This window comes from Rhinopithecus bieti, unplaced genomic scaffold (assembly GCF_001698545.2).
Source record: "Rhinopithecus bieti isolate Rb0 unplaced genomic scaffold, ASM169854v2 scaffold_13207, whole genome shotgun sequence".
Taxonomy (NCBI): Eukaryota; Metazoa; Chordata; class Mammalia; order Primates; family Cercopithecidae; genus Rhinopithecus; species Rhinopithecus bieti.
In genome coordinates this window covers 5,379,897-5,396,169 of record NW_016807866.1, presented here as the reverse complement: position 1 = coordinate 5,396,169, position 16,273 = coordinate 5,379,897, and the positions used below count along the sequence as shown (strand labels likewise).

General features: G+C 44.0%; 1 long non-coding RNA gene across 1 annotated transcript in view; it reads left to right on the top strand.

Annotated features, from left to right (window-relative positions):
* LOC108536873 (uncharacterized) overlaps positions 1-16,273 on the top strand; it is a 31,187-nt gene that overhangs the window by 4,519 nt on the left and 10,395 nt on the right. Inside the window, exon 3 of the long non-coding RNA XR_001887642.1 lies at positions 11,104-11,196. This is a non-coding gene — a long non-coding RNA (uncharacterized LOC108536873). The remainder of the gene's footprint in view (positions 1-11,103; positions 11,197-16,273) is intronic.

Sequence of the window (16,273 nt, the reverse complement as noted above, 5' to 3'; positions counted from 1 at the left end):
AAAAAAAAAAAAAAAAAAGACAAGGTGACATAATGTAGTATGAAAAAGCAACTCCCAGTGCCTGCAGCATATTACCATTTCTTAAAGTACAAAAACAAAATAACATTTTTTTGTTGGCATTTTTGTCATGGTGTGTTGGGGCTGGGTTGAACCGGCATGCAAGAGCCAACAGTTAACTTTTCAGGAATTTTGCAAGCCAGTTGTTAAACAGTTGTTGTTAACAGTTAATTACACTTATAGTTAAATAAATTATATTGAATTTAATAATATTCTAAACTCATCATTTCTTAATCATTTTACTGCCTTTTACTATTAGCTGTGCTTTTGAGGTTATTTATAGCTATTGCATCTGTTTATTTTTTATTTTTTTGAGATGGAGTTTCACTCTTGTTGCCCAGGCTGGAGTGCAATGGCATCATTGGCTCACTGCAACTTCTACCTCCCAGGTTCAAGCTATTCTCTTGCCTCACACTCTCAAGTAGCTGGGATTACAGGCATGTGACACTAAGCCTAGCTAATTTTTGTATTTTTAGTAGAGATATGGTTTCACCCTGTGGGCCAGACTGGTCTTGAACTCCTGACCTCAAGTGACCTGCCTGCCTCAGCCTCCCAAAGTGCTGGGATTCCAGGCCTGAGCCACCGCGCCCGGCAGCTATCTGCATCTGTATTTTTAGTAGAGATATGGTTTCACCCTGTGGGCCAGACTGGTCTTGAACTCCTGACCTCAAGTGACCTGCCTGCCTCAGCCTCCCAAAGTGCTGGGATTCCAGGCCTGAGCCACCGCGCCCGGCAGCTATTACAATCTGCTGCCGCATTGTAAATGGCACAAAAATTGAGGAAACAGTCTTCTAGTATTTGACAACTACAACCTGATTCAACAAAGAGTTGCCCTTATGAATGATGAAAAGGCTTTCCACCATATGTCTTTGTCATTTATTTTGCTTTCTTCTTACTTGTTAATGTAAACAAAAATATTAACCAGCATTCATATTGGAACTACACTTGTTCATCAGTTGCAACCATATGTTGGCTGCAATTACTATGGTTTGGCAAATATCAACAAAACCATTCTGTAAGAATCAATTGACTTTACCGATTTACATAAAAGTCAATCTTCTTATTTGTAAATTGGGTGCTATACATCCTTTATGTCAAAACATTTATAAGACACAGCATGATGACTATAGTTAATGTATTTGCCTTAGTCTGTTCGAGTTGCTATAACAAAATATCATAAACTGAGTGGCTTATAAACAACAGAAATTTATTGCTCACAGTTCTGGAGGCTGAGGAAGTCCAAGATCAAGGTGCTGGAAGATTCAGTGTCTGACAAGGGCTTGCTCTCTGCTTTATAGATGGTGCCTTCTAGCTGGGTCCTCACATGGCGGAAGGGAAGAACAAGTTTCCTCAGTCCTCCTTTATAAGGGCACTCATCCCATCTGCGAGGGCTCAACCCCAATGGCCTCCTCACCTCTTAAAGTTTCCTTAAGACTATTGCGTTGGGGATTAGGCTTCAACATGTTCATTTTGGAGGGACACACACATTCAGATCATAATAATATTGTATACTTGAAAATTGCTTAAGAGAGTAGGTCTTAAGTGTTCTTACCACAAACAGAAGCTAAGTATGTGAGGTGAGGTGATGGATATGTTAGCTTGATTTAATCTTTTACAATGTGTACGTAGATCAAAACATCACATTATACATTATAAATATGTATACTTTTGATTTGTCAAGTATACCTTAATTAAGCTGGAAAAAAATTTAAAAATTTGTAGTAAACTTATAAAGGAATAGGCACACATACCCACATGCATACATTCAATTTCTTGGAGATGTGGTTGCTAAATATTTACCATCACATCACTGCATATATATATCACGAACAAAGAGGTGATAGCATTTCATATAGTGGTTGCCTGTGTGGGGCAGTTGTGGGTGGAAATCCACCAATACCTGCGTCTGTTGTGTCTTCCCTGGTTTGCCGTTTACCTGGGCATCCAAGTTCAAAGTTAGGGAGCCATGGAGGAATCCTTCCTCCCACTTCATGGCCCATCACCAGCTATGGTTGAGTTTCCTTTTGTTTTTGGAAAACAGCTTTATTGCAGTATAATTGATATATTTGAAAAACTAGGTAGGCCCCAGTTGCTCACACCTGTAATCCCAGCACTTTGGAGGCTGAGGGAGGAGGATTGCTTGAGCTCAGGAGTTTGAAGCTGCAGTGAGCTATGATTGTACTACTGTACTCCATCCAGCCTGGGCAACAGAACAAGACCCTGTGTCAAAACAAAATCAAAACCAAAACTGCACGTTTGATATATACGATTTGGTGAATTTGGACATAGGCATATACCCATGATACTATCCCAACAATCAAGGTAATGAACATCGCTCTCCAAAGATTTCCTTGTGTTCTTAATTTTATCATATGTTTATTTGTTGTGGTAAAAATGTTTAACATGAGGTCTGCCCTCTTAACACATTTTTAAGCGTACTATACTGTGTGAACGATAGGCATGATGTTGTGCAGCAGATCTCTAGAACTCATTCATCTTGTATATTGGTTCATTTTCACGTTACTGAAAGAGACATTCCTGAGACTGGGTAATTTACAAAAGAAAGAGGTTTAATGAACTCACAGTTCCTGATGGCTAGGGAGGCCTCAAGATCATGGTGGAAGGCGAAAGGCACTTCTTACGTGGTGGCGGCAAGAGAGAGAATGAGAGCCAAGCGAAAGGAGTTTCCCCTTATCAAACTATCAGATCTTGTGAGACTTATTCACTACCATGAGAACAGTATGGGAGAAACTGCCTCCGTGATTCAGTTATCTCGACCAGGTCCCTCCCACAACACGTGGGAATTATGGGAGTACAATTCAAAATGAGATTTGGATGGGGACACAGCCAAACCATATCATCTTGCATAACTGAAACTTTATACCCACTGAAAAGCTCCCCCTTTTCCCCCTCCACAGCCCCTGACACCCAACATTCTATTCTCTGCTTCTTGAGATTTATTGTTGCTTTTTCTTCCTAAGCCTTTCATTGTATTTATGTTTCCGCTTGACAGTTTCCAACGTGGAGTTCAGTTGGAGAAATGATTTTCCCCAGCAAGTCCTCTCCTGTAACTTTCAGAGCACAGACTGCGGTGGAGAATGTGGTTGCTAGAGAGCATGGAGGGTAGAGAGACACAGAGAGCTCTCTGAGTGTCACCCAGCTTCCTCAGCAAAGTGTGCTGTGGGCATTTATTAATCTCCAGGGAAGCAAACCTCTGCAAAAAAAAAAAAAAAAAAACCTCAATGAAGAACACATATCAGGGGACCTTGAGCAGTTCAAAAGGAGAGGCCAAGACTAAGTTCCCCGAAAAATAGAAAGTGACATCTCAGCATAGCCTCTGCAGAAACAAGAGCAGGACACACGGAACAGGGTGAGTTGAGCCCACATAGAGAAATCCAGGCCAAAGGACGGGGCTGCTCCTTGAAACCATTTCTCAGGATGGGGCAACTGGAGGTGGCGGAGCTGGGTGAATGTAGCCCCAGTGTTGTCCTGGCCTGAGGGCGATGCAGAACCTGCACAGCTGTGTGTGCAACAGAACTCCAGGTACTGTGAGCTCAGCTGCTCCTCCTCTTGGTGGAAACTCCTGGGGGAGAAGGTTAGGAAAGTGGGCAGGGCATGAAGGGACATGGGGCAGCAGGCTTGGGGAGGCTGTGTGGGCCCGTGAGTGCCGCCTATGAGGCCAGCTGTGTTCTGAGGCTCCTTCAGCACTTGTGTCTGCAGGATGGTCAGTGCTGTGTGTTGAAGTGGATGCCCACTCAGCTTGCTTGTGCTTTTCTGTTCCAAGAACAAATCCCTACCTGCCTCCCTCCTTTCCTTCCCAGAACCCTGAACCCAGCCTGACTCCTTTCCTCTTTTCTAGAAAGAAGGAAGGGGAGCTTTTTGTCACCCCAATAATGCCCTGGGCCTCATCCCCTTGTTGATATCAGTATCTTGCTAAACATACTTCTTAGATTTGGATGCCCACGTCAGCTCCTAGGAGAACAAATACACTATATATAGAGTAGTTTTCAGTTCCTACGGGGTTTAATGGTTTAGCTGTTTTCACCACATCCTGTATTTAACCTCTGGTCAAGGCTCGACATTGAGACTTGGACTGGGTGGACCCAACTGGGTAGACCCATTTGCTTCACTAATGTGGGCATAACCAAGTAAGCTGTGTACCCCTTTGGGAATGTGGCTCACCCTCCTCTGAGTGTGTCCCAGGCTATATAAAGACAAGGTGCAAATAAAGAAAGTGTGTTTGTAGCTGGCAGTGTGGAATTCAGCATGTAAAGATACTACCCAGTCAAGGCAACCACAGTATGTCAGGATCCAAAAGAGATTGATTCCGCTCAACTGGGAAATGCAAATTAAGGATTTGGCTTCATTCCTCCAGCAGAGCAAGAAGCCAAACAGTCTTGCCCTTAAAAAGGTGGGGTCGGCCGGGCGCGGTGGCTCAAGCCTGTAATCCCAGCACTTTGGGAGGCCGAGACGGGCGGATCACAAGGTCAGGAGATCGAGACCATCCTGGCTAACACGGTGAAACCCCGTCTCTACTAAAATACAAAAAACTAGCCGGGCGAGGTGGCGGGCGCCTGTAGTCCCAGCTACTCGGGAGACTGAGGCAGGAGAATGGCGTAAACCCAGGAGGTGGAGCTTGCAGTGAGCTGAGATCCAGCCACTGCACTCCAGCCTGGGCAACAGAGCGAGACTCCGTCTCAACAACAACAGCAAAAAAGGTGGGGTCTAAGTTCATGTGACCTGCCTTGGAGGGTGACTGTCCTCACAGTCACATGCTAGGTGTCCTTGGCATTAAAGACCTTATTTGCTGTGTCTCTTCCTTTAGCTTCAATGTCCCATGGTGCATTGAGCTGGAAATACTTGTCCTAACTCCAGCCCTGAGGAATCTCTCTAGCAAAGACCCCTGGCCAGCCCTTGTTTCCCTAAACATGAGGAGACTGTGATTCTTCTCACATCTACACCCATGCACACGCTAGAACATTCCTAAAGGGATGATTTCTAGATGGTTATCAACAGTCTGCAATCTTACAGGAGTCATTCATTCATTCATTCATTGTCTTCATTCTATCTCATTCTGCCTCAAACAAGTATATGATGTTGGATGGGCACAGCTTGTTCAATAGTTGCTAAGACTTCTCCTTAAGAGAGAGAGGCAAAGTATGCTTTCTTGGATTCTGAGTTCTGTGTTTCCTGTGTTTAAGATTGCAAACTACCATGGCTTCCTTCGGGACAAAAGGAAGAAATAAACACGGAAGGTCTTACCCCTGTACAAATATTAGTACAGTATGAAGATGCCAGGCAGGATGGGAAAGGCTGCTGCCGAAATGAGGACTAAAGGGAAGCATTTCATTACCCCTATCCCATGGCTGACATTCTCCCATTTCCTCCTTGCTTGGGTGCTGCACCAGCTCTGTCCGTTTCCCATCCTGGGAGAGCCACATTCCGATTCCATGATACATTGATCATTTTCAGGTTTGGCGACTAACCGTGAAACTGGATATAGCATTCTCTTAAGAGATGGATGCATCCTGGCTGGGTGCAGTGGCTCATGCCTGTAATCCCACCACTTTGGGAGACTGAGGCGGGTGGATCACCTGAGGTCAGGAGTTCAAGCCCAGCCTGGCCAACATGGTGAAACCCCGTCCCTGCTACAAATACAAAAAATTAGCCAGGTGTGGTAGCGGGTGCCTGTCATTCCAGCTACTTGGGAGGCTGAGGCAGGAGAATCGCTTGAACCTGGGAGGCAGAGGTTGCAGTGAACCAAGATTGCGCCACTGTACTCCAGCCTGGGTCACAGCGTGAGACTCTGTCTAAAAAAAAAAAGAAAGAAAGAAATGGATGTATCTTATGGTTAGATCAAAAGGATCTGCTCAGTAGCTATTTCTAATTTGGCTGCTGTACTGAGAAGCGACCTGGGTTGTGGGTATGGCTGCTCTTATCACATTGTGCTGAAATTCTCTGCACTGTTTGCCCAGCTGGTGTCTGTTTAGAGAGCTATTTAGATCCTCCCACAGAAAGGAAAGCTTTCCATCCTCGAAGAAACCACAGTGATTAAGTACATATAAGAGAAAAGCATTATGATGACTAATCAGCTCAAAATCAATGATTCCCTTTTTGCATTATAAATGATGAGGTTTATAGTGGACAGCTTTTAGTATGAGTGCTGGTGTGACTTTGGGATGGGGCGGGGAGAGAATCACACAAATGCCATTGAGCACCATTCTTCAGGCTTCGAAGACAGGTTTTGTAGAGAATTTCTTCTTTAGCATCAGAAAGCAGTGAGGATGGTCAGGAGACAACAAGACAGAGAAAACACTAGTGTCATCCTCAAATGTTGCAAGAACCGCGGTGTGAAGAGAGCTAGGTTTTCCCTATAGTTCCAAAGAGCAGCACTAAGACCAACAGATAAAAGTTACCAGGAGACAAATTTCACCTACATGTGGTCTGTCAGGTGGGAAAAAGACCAGAAACATTAATGATGTGATTAGGTTGCTCACTGATAATCTGAAGCAGGACATTTTAAAAAAAAAATATCATTTCATTTTAAGTTCCAGGATACATGCGCAGGACATGCAGGTTTGTTGCATAGGTAAATGTGTGCCACAGTGATTTGCTGCACCTATCAACCCATCACCTAGGTATTAAGCCCTACATGCAGGAAATTCTTAACCTTCGTAGTGGAAGAAAATATTATCAAAGGAAGTAAGAATTTTCGGTTAGCTTATGGGCAGTCATTTGAGGACACCCATCCTAACCTCTCTGTCCATGTGGAAATTCTCTACAAAACCTGACTTCGAAGCCTGAAGAATCTCATGATCCCCTGAAATTCCATGCAGCCAAGAAAGTGAAAGGCAGCCTTTGTAGGAATTGTCAGTGACAGGACGCTCATCACCTCCTGTGGCTCTTCCGGTTTTTGAATGGCTTTCATTACTTGAAAGGTCTCCCTCACACGTAGGTGAAATTTGCCTCCTGGTAACTTTTATCTGTTGGTCTTAGTGCTGCTCTTCGGAACTATAGGGAAAACCTAGCTGCCTTCACACTACGGTTCTTGCAACATTTAAGGATGACACTAGTGTTTTCTCTGTCTTGTTGTCTTCGGACCATCCTCACTGCTTTCTGATGCTGAAGAAGAACAGTCATCACTACTCGGCCACCTTCCAGGTCTGAACATGTGGGGTCTATATGTTGTTCATATATGGAGAAAGAACTGTGGGACTGTTGTTCACCTTTGTTTACAACACTATACCTCTATTAACCAGCTGCTGGTTTTTTTTTTTAGCAGCTATTGGATCCTGCCTACCTTAAAATCTGAATTTAAGCCTTCTATTCCCTCAAATTTCCATGTACCTGAGGAGTTGGAAAGAAGCAGACACAAAATTTCTGACCTGTCACTATTGACCTGTTTTGCTTCGATCCAGGCCTTTGTGGTATTTGATGTTAGAATCTTAGGTAAGTGGATATATTGCATACTTTACATAGTTTTGCATTTTTAATATGATAGGATCACACAAAAATCCAGATTCTCCTTTGGGAATGGTGGCTGGAGCTTTGTTAGATTTTTGACGAAAATTATATGTGCTGGTCATAGCCACGTAAACAGTTCAACCAGCTGAAAGTGTTATCAATAAGGAACTAATGCCACCAGAATTAGGAGTTTGAGGGCATTTGTGTGCAATGTTTACAGAGCGATGGGAATCTCTTATGCTATTCTGGGAATCCTCTTTGTGTGCCTGGGGCGGGTGTTAGGGTCTACCTGAGCAAATTGTGCCAGGCAAAGTCCCAACCTTCAGTGTGAAGTACAACCAGTGTATCTACCCTTGAGCAGGCCTTCCAAGAGCGTGTGCTGGGTGGGCAAATTCATTCAAAAGTATACTTGTTATACTTTTCTGAATCATTAGATAGTACCTGTGGACGTATCTGGTTTGAGTGGACTGAGCTGGTCAGAAAATCTCTATCTTCCTCATTATTAATTTGATGACCATCTTGGATTAGAAAGAGTAGCCAATTCAGCAGTGGGGAGACTTGGCCTTGGGAAGGAAGGCAGGAAGAGCCTCTCTTTTCCCATTTCCTTGTGCTGAATCATTAGCCCGAATCCCAGGAACCCAGGTGTGTCTCTTCTTTCTTTGAACTTCTTGAGCACTGTGATCTATATTAAACACTTGGGCATTTACACATTTAATTAATAAGCCAGTTAACCTTTCCCCATGAGTATATATTGCCTCCCCAGCTAGATTGTTCCATCTTTTGCATCCTCTACACTCAAGCATGGAGTTTTACCCATCAAAAGGCCTAGATAGATAGATGTGGAATTAAACCATGAAGATCTGAGAAGGTTCAGCTTCTTCCTGAGGAGAAAGGGCAAGAGAAAAAGGAAAACAGACTTAGGAAATTCCTATCCTATGCCAGGCACTGATCTGGGAACTTTACATTTGTTATTCCCTATAAATCTCCATAAGACCCTCAAGTAAGCATTATCATCCTCATTTTGCAGAAGAAGAAACTAAGTCTCAGAGAAGTCAGGGAATGTATCCAAGTTCATGCAAAGCATAAAAGACCAGGCAAGGCTTGACCTCAGGTTCCTCCACCTGCGGGAGCAGCAGTGTTAGGAGACTGTCCTGCCCTGGGAGGGGGCCGCAGGGCTGGGTGTGAAGACACGGTTTGTGGCTGTAGCTGCTGCGTGGCCACCTTTGAGTTACCAGCCAGGACCATCTCACTGCTGAAGACAGATGGGAGAAGGGCCAGGCCTGAAAGAACAAAGAAGCACATACATCATCAAGGAAGGTGGAACCATGAAGAAGGAAAAAGAGAGAGAGGAATATCACAGATTACTTACAGTTCTCTAAACAGGAGGAATCTCACATCCGCTTAGCAGAGTAATGTGCTCATCAGTGAAGTAGCTGTAACCCCCTGAAAAGGCAAAGCAGTGACATGAGTTTATCTTAGTCCCTTCTTTCAAAAGCAGGAAGACATGTTTTTTTTGCTAGAAATGACAAGGATTTTTAATGTCGTTGTAGAGCTTTGAAAACTTGGATCCCAATCATTGGATCATGTTTGCAAACTTTATTAGTCAGTTTGCACCTGTTGCAGTAAATAAACCTTGTTACCTCAATGGCTTACATGACAAAGATTTCTTTCTGGCTCATGAAAACTCCAGTGTGGGTTGGGTAAGCCTCCAGGGCAGCTGTCCTTGTGGTGACATGGGGATCAAGGCTGTTTCCATGCATGGAAGCCACCATCTCAGCACATGGCTTCCAGATTGCTGTGGCAGCCAGTGTGGAAGGTCACGAACCAGTTTTAAATTTATTTATTTTTTATTTTTGGGGACAAGGTCTCTGTCACCCAGGGTGGAGTGCAGTGGCACAACGATAGTTCACTGCAGTCTCGAACTCCTGACCTCAAGTGATTCTCCCACCTAGTCCTTCAACAGTGATGGGATTACAGGCATGAGCCACTGTGCCTGGTCAAGTACCAGTTTTTACAAGCTTCAGCATGGAAATGTCACAGGTCACTTCCACTCACTGTGCCTTGGCCAGAGTTCCTCATACAGCACTGCCTCACCATGGAGCAAAACTGTGCTGGGAAGGGTGGGGGAACATTTGGATAGTCAATGACTATCAGATGTTCTGACACATTTTCCTTACTCTCTTCCGCTCAACACCCTTCCTAAGGCAGCTCATTGCTCTTGGAAAGAGTATAGACTCCCTAATACAGCTTGTAGGCCCCTGGCCTTGGCCTCCACCTTCCAGTCGCATTGAACATTTTCCATTGAGTCTCTTGGCTGAGCTTACCTTCTCTTACCTTCTACCTTGTTCTTCTGCTTGCCTGAAATATTCTCCCCTTTCTGCTTTTCTGGCCAACTCCTTTGCTTACGTGGAGGCTTAGCTATCACTTCTTAAGGAAACCTTTCCTGAACCTCTAAATCTGAACTGAGTCCTTCCTTTGAGTATCCAGGCATCCTTTATTTCTCCCGTTACATTGCACTGTGGAAATTCACTATTTCTTTTCGTTTCTTTTCTTTTTTTGAGACAGGTCTTGTTTCATCATCCAGGCTGGAGTGCAGTGGTACAATCTCAGCTCACTACAACCTCCACCTCCTGGGTTCAAGTGATTCTCCTGCCTCAGCCTTCCGAGTAGCTGGGACTACAGGTGCATGCCATCACGCCTGGCTAATTTTTGTTTTTTGGTAAAGACAGGGTTTCCACATGTTGACCAGGCTGGTCTTGAATCCCTGACTTCAAGTGATCCACCCACCTTGGCCTCCCAAAGTGCTGGGATTACAGGCATGAACCAGCAAGCCTGGCCGGAAAATCACTATTAACTAGTCTGTAGTCTATTAGACTGTGGCTCTGTGACACTTGGGATCATTGTGAGAGCAGCCCCTGGGCACAGTGGCCCTCACACAGTAGATGCTTAATTAGTATACCTTGGATAAAGGAAGAAGGGAAGGAACTTCCTTTGAGGCTGAATGTAGATGATGATACTGTTGCAGATGTTATTCTAAAGTTAAAAAGCAAAGGCAGTAGAAAAGGCAAGACACTTCTGAAAAAGAATAATGGAGAGATTTTCACATTCCTCGAGGTGAAGATGAACTATGGAGTTTCAGTAATTAAAAGAGAGAGATGCTGGTATAGGAATAGATCAAGAGACAGATAGAATAAAATAAAGAGTTGACATTGCAGTCTTGATTCTGAATTCTGTAGGCCGGGCCAGGCAGGCTGGAAACTCGGGCAAAGTTTCTGTATTGCAGTCTTGAGGCAGAATTGCTGCATCTTTGGGAAATCTCAGTCTTTGCTCTTAAGATGTTCAACTGTATGAGGATTATACATGGGAAATTGGCATGCGATAAAGGAGGCATTTTATTTTATTTTATTTTATTTTGAGACAGAGTCTCACTCTGTCACCCAGGCTGGAATGCAGTGGCACAATCATGGCTGCCTACACCCTCGACCTCCAGGGCCAAGCCATCCTCCCACCTCAGCCTCCTGAGTAGTTGGGACTATAGGCATGTGCCACCATGCCCCACTAATTTACGTATTTTTTTTGTAGAGATGGGGTTTCACCTTGTTGCCCAGGCTGGTCTTGAACTCCTAGACTCAAGCGATCCACTTGTCTCGGCCTCCCAAAGTGCTGGGATTACAGGTATGCGCCATTGTGCCCAGCCAAAGGAGGCATTTTAAATCAGTGGAGAAAAAATGAATTATTGAATAAATTATTTTTATGCAATTGGCTGTTATTTGTAAAATTTAAAAAATCAGTAATTTAATAATTAAAAAATAATCTTAAATAAGATTTAAGTTAAAAAATTAAAAAATAAACTCATATCCCTAGCGTGTTTTCCTATGTGGTTCTCATCTGTGCAAGTTTCTTTCCTACCATATTGCAGAAAATGAATAAATTGGAAATAGTTAAGGACCTAAAGCAAATGCATGGTTTTGAGGGAGGCTTTTGTGTGCCTGGCAGTGTGCTCCGTGACTGGCCACCAAGTGTTAATAGCTTGGGTGTCTAAGAAATCCTTTCTCATCCAGTCTGAAAGATTCATGTTGAAATACAGGATATTTTTATTAAAAGTTCTCCCCTCTCCATAGTCGTATTATAGATGAACACTGTGCTGGCTCTCTGTACATCAAGACAACCAGTCTTGTTCCTCCATATGCCTTTGGCAGAGCAGGGAGTTAAATGGGCATGTTCATGCCATGCACTTCAAAGGCAGCTGGTTACGTCAAGTCTCATTATAATGAAAGATGAAAATGGAAGGTGACTGTCTAAACTTTGCCCTGTCTTGGTATTCAAATGCCACATGAATGCTGGTTTACTGAACGCAAAACCAGAAAAATATAATGACTGTGCACTGTCTTGTGTACTTTGTACCCAAGACAAATGGGTACAAAGGAGGTACAAGGAGGACCTTGTTGGCATGACAAAGTTACTGTCATACCATTGAATGCATTTCTGTTGTTGCTCCTGTTTTTGGTCTGTATTGGCTTGTATTGCACTGTATTATTCATTTAATATAAGAGCAAAGCACGCTCTGGATACTAAGTCCTAAACCAAACATGTAAAATACAGGGCTAGCCTCCTGAAAGATTTATGGATAAATGTGAATATATACAACAGATAAAAATCAGTTGCAATTATTCATATCACAAAATGATACTTAGCATGAAAAAGATTCAATGCAGGGTCTTTAAAGAGAATTTTCCTAATTTAGATAAAATATAATATGGTCATGTCAATGTACCTTTAAGAGCAAAATCTGTGATGAAGCCCAATATAGTACATTTTACAATTAAAATATTTCAAGTCCCCCAAATTCAAGGTAAGTACAAATAGGACTTTTATTCCTCTCTCTCTCTCTCTCTCTCTCTCTCTCACCCTCTCACCCCCTCCTTCCCTCCCTTTGTCTTGTGTTTTACCAAATTGTAGTTTAAGATATACAAACTTCTGTCCCTTGCACACACTTTGCGTTGCCTTATAATGGGGGATGTCTAGCAGCTAAAGGGTAGAAAGCTATGAGAAACTGAAAAGGAGCTCTGGCCATAGTTAAAGTAAAAACAGAATTGCAGAATTTATGCAATCTGTCTAGCTAATTAAGCAAAAATCCACAAGACAGAATAGCAATAGTGAGCTGAAAGAATGTACCCAATGGGATACAATTCATCATTTAAACCAATTCTGGTTTCCTACATCAGCTTTACTGGTTGAACAGGCATAATTCCCTGAAAATCTGTGGTTAATGTCTCAGGTTCAATTAATGCATTAAGGAAATGTCAACATTTTAGCTGTTATGTAGCTTTGTTTCTTATTTTTATTTTTATTGTTTTGAGATGGAGCCTCACTCACTTTGTCACCCAGGCTGGAGAGCAGTGGCATGATCTCAGCTTACTGCAACCTCCACCTCCCAGGTTCAAGTGATTCTCCTGCTTCAGCCAACTGAGTAGCTGGGATTACAGGTGCATGCCACCACACCTGGCTAATTTTTGTTATTTTTAGTAGAGACGGGGTTTCATCATGTTGGCCTGGCTGGTCTTGATTTCCTGACCTCAAGTTATGCACCGGCCTTGGCCTCCCAAAGTGCTGGGATTACAAGTGTGAGCCACCACTGCTTTTTTTTTTTTTTTTTTTTTTTTAGTAGAGATGGGATTTCACCATGTTGGTCAAGCTGGTCTCAAACTCCTGACCTTACTTGATTGGCCCACCTCAGCCTCCCAAAGTGCTGGGATTACAGGTGTGAGCCATCACACCCAGCCTAAAAAACAAAATCTCCCAGTGCTTTGGAAGGCCAAGGCAGGAGGATTGCTTGAGGCTACAAGTTTGAGATCAGCTGGGCAACATAGCAAAATACTGTCTCTACCAAAAAAAAAAAAAAAAAAGAGAGAGAATAAAATAAGCTGGGTGTGGCGACACGTGCCTATAGTCTCAACTACTTGGAGGCTGAGGTGGGAGGATCACTGGAACCCAGGAGCTCAAGGCTGCAGTGAGCTGTGATTGTGCCACTGCACTCCAGCCTGGGTGACAGAGACCTTGTCTCTAACAACAAAAACAAACAAACAACAACAAAAAAACAACCCACCCAAACCCCAAAAACTAAGGGCATGAGTTTGCAAAGGATCAGATAGGACTTCACATGACTTTGCTAGTCTCTGCATTTTGTGCCTGTGCTGAAATGAGCTTATTTATATTCAAGTGTGAGGCCTGAGTTTAGGGCTTGTCTCTGACTCAGTTTCTGTACCACCAAAGAGCTGCCTACCTCTCTTGCCCACTGGCTGACTTGGCCCCAGCCATGGCTTATGCTGCTCCTGCAGTCACAAAGTCAGTTCATTGCTGCCATTGTTGCTGCCTGTAGTATAGGCCAAGTTGCTCTCCATGCAGTACTAAATTGGCTAGAAGAAGATTCACCTGAAGAGGCTGGGGCATGCATCTAGAAAGCATGGAGAAACTAAACCCCCCTGTTGCCAACTTTGCCTAGCAGTAGGTGGTGGATAGGAATAGGCTGGCTGATTATTTTCCTTTCTCCACCTCATGCCCCGCCCCACATACTGTTCTGAGATGCAAGCATCCATGTGACCTTCCTGAGGACATTATATGAGATCAAGCCATCATCCAGGCTATTATAAAGCAGCTCAGTAGGCCGGGCACGGTAGCTCACGCCTGTAATTCCGGCACTTTGGGAGGCCGAGGCAGGTAGATCACCTGAGGTCAGGAGTTCGAGACCATCCTGGCCAACATGGTGAAATCCTGTCTCTACCAAAAATACAAAAATTAGCTGGGTGTGGTGGTCCATGCCTGGAATCCCAGCTACTTGGGAGGCTGAAGCAGGAGGATCACTTGAAGCTGGGAGGTGGAGGTTGCAGTGAGCTGAGGTTGCGCCACTGCACTCCAACCTGGGCAACAAGAGCAAAACTCCGTCTCAAAAAAAAAAAAAAAAAAGAAAAAAAACCATAGGAGCTCAGTAACCCATGCCCTTGTGTTTGGTCTTCCTCTTCCTTGCCTCACTGGTCTCCCTCATACTCCTGCTTCCCCAGGATTGCACTTGTCAGTGAAGTCTTAGCACATAAACGTGTGCCCCAGGCTCTACTGTCCAGGGAAACGTGGCCCTAGAAAGCAGAGCTTCTGATGGGTTTTGGTAGTAGCAAGTGGATGGTGACAATCTTTGACATTCTGCAGCATCACAATTACAAAAGTTTTTATCTGAAGCTAATTAGGATGAGGTAGAGGAGGAAGCCAAAGTACTGACTTAACAAGACACTGAGACACTTGATGCATTTTGGAGCAATAATAACCCTAAGGACTTGGATGTGGGCAGTAACTTTTGAAGGCATTGGAAGCCTTGCAAAAAGAAAATAACAAGTGTAGGACAGCTAATTGCCACCTTGAGGCCCTGTCTGAAAGCCAGAGTATTTCTGAAGTCACTTTAGTGGAGGTTCTCATCTCTAAAACCCGCAGGACAGAAGGTTCTTAAACCCAGGGTCTGATTATAAGGGTGGCAGAAATGCAAAAGAAGCAAGATGCACAGCCTTAACAGCTCCTCAGTGTCAAAGTAAAGACCTGATGGGAGAGTAGACCACCAAGACCTTGGATGGTGATGTTTGCATGGCCAAGGCTGAGAATATTGTAGTCCTCAATTCCCTGAAGCTTCCTGGCTGGTGGAAGCTGTTCCCAGCAACTTAGGGAGAGAACAGCCTCCTCTTCCCAGGGCATTAGACTATGACCTCACCTGGAGGTGCTCTACACATTGACCATTGTTTTTCTCCAGATCTGTCCCCACTATCTTTCATTATTTCCTGGATAACAACAAGAGTCAGGCCTGAGTACAGCTTCAATGAGGAAGTACAATCCCTGCTCCAGGAGAAAACAGTCTATGTGTCGAAGGCTTACAGGAGCTGGCAAGCATGAGTTAGCAAACACCTTGTAGTAGCGTATCTTGAGGGTGTTAGATCATCATGATTACCTGGAGCTGGTCCTGATAATCTTTTGAGACAGCTCCATGACGTTTAGATAGGATGATGGCTGCAGTTGATAAGGTGGAGATGCTGGAGCGTATCTGGCATTATTTCGAGAAAGGGGCTAAGACTCAAGGAGTTGGGAATGTTAGAATGAATTTACTATGTAAATCTTGAGAACCTGCCACATCACTGTGTTTCCTGGAAAAGACTGGGAGACACTTTTGCTATGAATGCAGCAGGAGTACGCAAATGAAGGGCTCACTAACATCTTTGAGAAGCTTAGTGTCTGTCTTCTGTAGGCAGGGGTAATGGGTACAGACACTTCCAAGGAACTGAACTACTTCTTCTTCTTTTTTTTTTAATAGGAATCTCACTCTGTCGCCCAGGCTGGAGTGCATTGGTGCAATCCGGGCTTACTGCAACCTGCACCTCCCGGGTTCAAGCAATTCTCCTGCCCTAGCTGAGATTACAGGCACCCACCACCATGGCCACCTAATTTTTGTATTTTTAGTACAGATGGGGTTTCATCATGTTGGCCAGGCTGGTCTTGACCTCCTGACCTCAAGCAGTCCTCCTGCCTCGGCCTCCCAAAGTGCTGGGATTACAGGCGTGAGCCACTGCACCCAGCTGGAACTGAACTTCTTTATGTCAATGGGGATGATGAGATTCCAGAATTATAAAACTGGATGACAGCTCATAACCACCAGAGGCAAGGTGGCCATAATGATGATAATTGGAAGCACTGCAGAATAGTACTTAGGATGCCTCAACCT